The following is a 3,441-nucleotide window of genomic DNA, read 5'->3' on the forward strand; positions in this document are numbered from 1 at the left end:
GGTACTGCCGCCGGTCGTTTATCCCCGTCGTTGACCGGTTTTCTGTAAAAAAAAACCCTTTGTTTAAAAAAAACCCTAGATCGTTTTTTTTTCGGTTTTCTTATTTCGCGAGCGTTCACCGAACCGTTCGTTTTAACGAACGCGTTCATCGGTTTTTCTCTGTTAACAAACGTCCGTTATTTAACCGTTCGTCCGTTTTTTCTTTTTCATCGGATTTTCTCGTTATTTTCTCGGATTCGATTTCTGATCGAATCTTCAAATCTGTTTAACTTTTCGCTCGTTTATCGGAATCAGGCGATTCAAGCGCCTAGAGTTTCGTCTCGAAATTCTCTTTCCGTTTAACCTACTCAAGCAAGTTTTTGCTACAGTAAAATTTGACCTAGATCCAGATTAGCAAATGAAGTTTCTTTCTTTCGCCGTTTGACTTTCGTTGCTTCTTTCGAGTTGATTCTTTTTGCAAACCGGAGTTCTTAAGTTGAAATTTCTGGTTGGGTCTTTCATTCGAGTTTTACCTGTGCATTAGCTGAGTACTGATTGTATGCTTGTTTGTTTGCGATAGAGTACCCGGAGTGTGCCGCTTGTTACTTCGACTCGTTAGGTTTTGCGGATCATCAGCAAGGTAAGTAACACTTTGATCATATCCCGTTCATACCCAGTTTTATTGCATTAGATCTATTTCCTCAAACACATTGCATGATTAGGATCTAAATAAACTGTGGGTATTGGGAAGTAGTTGAGGTAGTACCTATTACCTGTTTCTATATCAAACCCTTGGGAGTTACTTCTACGTTGCTATTATATTGCCATGCTATGCTCGTAGACGTGGATTGGATTTGAGTGATATTCATGACAGATGTGAGATGTTTAATAATGGTTCAACTTAAGGTGGCAACTAAAACTCACATCTGGGTGGATTGAGGGACCTTGAGAACCCAGTGTTGTCTGTATGTATAAGGTCCGCCACCCAGGCTCAAAGGGATCATAAGATTATTCATGCTAGAAACTTCCGTGTGCAGCCACAAGCTATTATGGGCTCTAGCATAGCTGATTAGGTTACAGGATCTCTTGAAGAGGTGGACTAGTAGATGTAGGGGAAAGTAGGTGTACCGGTCCATCCAGAGTAAAGAGTGATTGTTTCTGAAAGACTGTGTCTCGGTCATCCGTTTCTCAAACATCATGCAGTGCGAGAATCAAGCGGAGGCGATCGAGTCTTGTGGGGAAAAGTGCACAAACCTCTGCAGAGTGTAAAAACTGATCATGATTAGCCGTGTCCCCGGTTATGGACAACTTGAGTATCTAGTATCTGGATTATCATTTGAATCTCATCACTGTGATACTTGTAATTAATTTTGTTGGGTTAATGATGTTACTTAATTGGGATTGAGTTGGAGGTACCTTCTCAATGTTTCAACCACCATGATAGTTAAATAAAATTTATTCCTTTGCAGTAGGATAAAATTGGCTTTTCGCAAAACTGTAACCATAGAGCCTTTCCACCAGCCATATATGCATATAGTATAGCATTATTATTGTTCATTGCTCTCTATGTGTTGCTTTGCCAGCATATTCTATGTGCTGACCCGTTTTCGGGCTGCAACGTTTCATGTTGCAGACTTTTCAGATGACGAGTAAGGTGCCTTAGGTCGTGGTCTTATACTCAGTGATGCCGCTGGAGTTGATGGACTCACTTATCTTCCAAGTCTTCCGCTGTTATCGTTGTTAGATGGCCTTAAGCCGTGTTTATCATACTTAATCTCTTCGGGGATATTTGATGTAATAAGTGTGTGATTGCTACTCTGTTATAAATCCTCCATTTGTACTGTGCGTGTCAGCATTACTGATCCAGGGATGACACTGGTGCACAGCAGCACATGCCATTTGAGGTCTGGTCGCTACAAAGACAGGCAAGGTCGACAGAAGTATATTGGATATACATTATATGAATGTGTACTTTACTAGTACTCCTCGCAGCACCAGGGTATTAGATACCGGTTCGGTTGCTAAGTGTTAGTAACTCGAAATAAAAGCTGCGGAATAAACGGAGACTAGCTAAAGGTGAGATGACGATATGTGTTGGAAGTGTTTCCAAGGTTGATGTGATCAAGCATCGCATGCTCCCTCTACCATCGAGATTGGTGTTAAACCTAAATAATTGTTATTTGGTGTTTGCGTTGAGCATAAACATGATTGGATTATGTTTATCGCAATACGGTTATTCATTTAAGGAGAATAATGGTTACTCTGTTTATTTGAATAATACCTTCAATGGTCTTGCACCTAAAATGAATCTCGATCGCAGTGATACACATGTTCGTGCCAAAAGATATAAAATAGTAATCATAGTACCACATACTTGTGGCACTGCCATTTGAGTCATATTGGTATAGAACGCATGAAGAAGCTCCATGTAGATGGATCTTTGGACTCACTTGTTTTTGAAAAGATTGAGACATGCGAACCATGTCTATTGGTATATATGCATGAAGAAACTCCATGCAGATGGATCGTTTGGACTCACTTGATTTTGAATCACTTGAGACATGCAAATCATACCACATGGGCAAGATGAATGAAAGGCCTCATTTTCAGTAAGATGGAACAAGAGAGCAACTTGTTGGAAGTAATACATTTGATGTGTGCAGTCCAATGAGTGCTGAGGCACGCAGTGGATATCGATATGTTCTTACTTCACAGATGATTTGAGTAGATGCCGAGAATATTTACTTGATGAAACACAAGTATGAATTATTGAAAGGTTCAAGTAATTTCAGAGTGAAGTTGAAGATCGTCGTGACAAGAGGATAAAATATCTATGATATGATCATAGAGATATCTGAGTTACGAGTTTGGCACACATTGTGGAAAGTGGTTCACAATTAATACCGCCTGGAACACCACAATGTGATGGTGTGTCCGAACATCATAACTGCACCCTATTGGATATGGTGCATACCATGATGTCTCTTATCGAATTACCACTATCGTTTATGGGTTAGGCATTAGAGACAACCACATTCACTTTAAATAGGGCACCACGCAATTCCGTTGAGACGACACCGTTTAGAGAAACCTAAGTTGTAGTTTCTTAAAAGTTTGGGGCTGCGATGCTTATGTGAAAAAGTTTCAGGCTGATAAGCTCGAACCCAAAGCGGATAAATGCATCTTCATAGAATACCCAAAACAGTTGGGTATACCTCCTATTTCGGATCTGGAAGCAGAAGTGATTGTTTCTAGAAACGGGTCCTTTCTCGAGGAAAAGTTTCTCTCGAAAGAATTGAGTGGGAGGATGGTAGAGACTTGATGAGGTTATTGAACCGTCACTTCAACTAGTGTGTAGCAGGGCACAGGAAGTTGTTCCTGTGGCACCTACACCAATTGAAGTGGAAGCTTATGATAGTGATCATAAAACATCAGATCAAGTCACTACCAAACCTCGTAGGA

This window comes from Triticum aestivum, chromosome 1D (genome assembly GCF_018294505.1).
Source record: "Triticum aestivum cultivar Chinese Spring chromosome 1D, IWGSC CS RefSeq v2.1, whole genome shotgun sequence".
In the NCBI taxonomy this organism is placed as follows: domain Eukaryota; kingdom Viridiplantae; phylum Streptophyta; class Magnoliopsida; order Poales; family Poaceae; genus Triticum; species Triticum aestivum.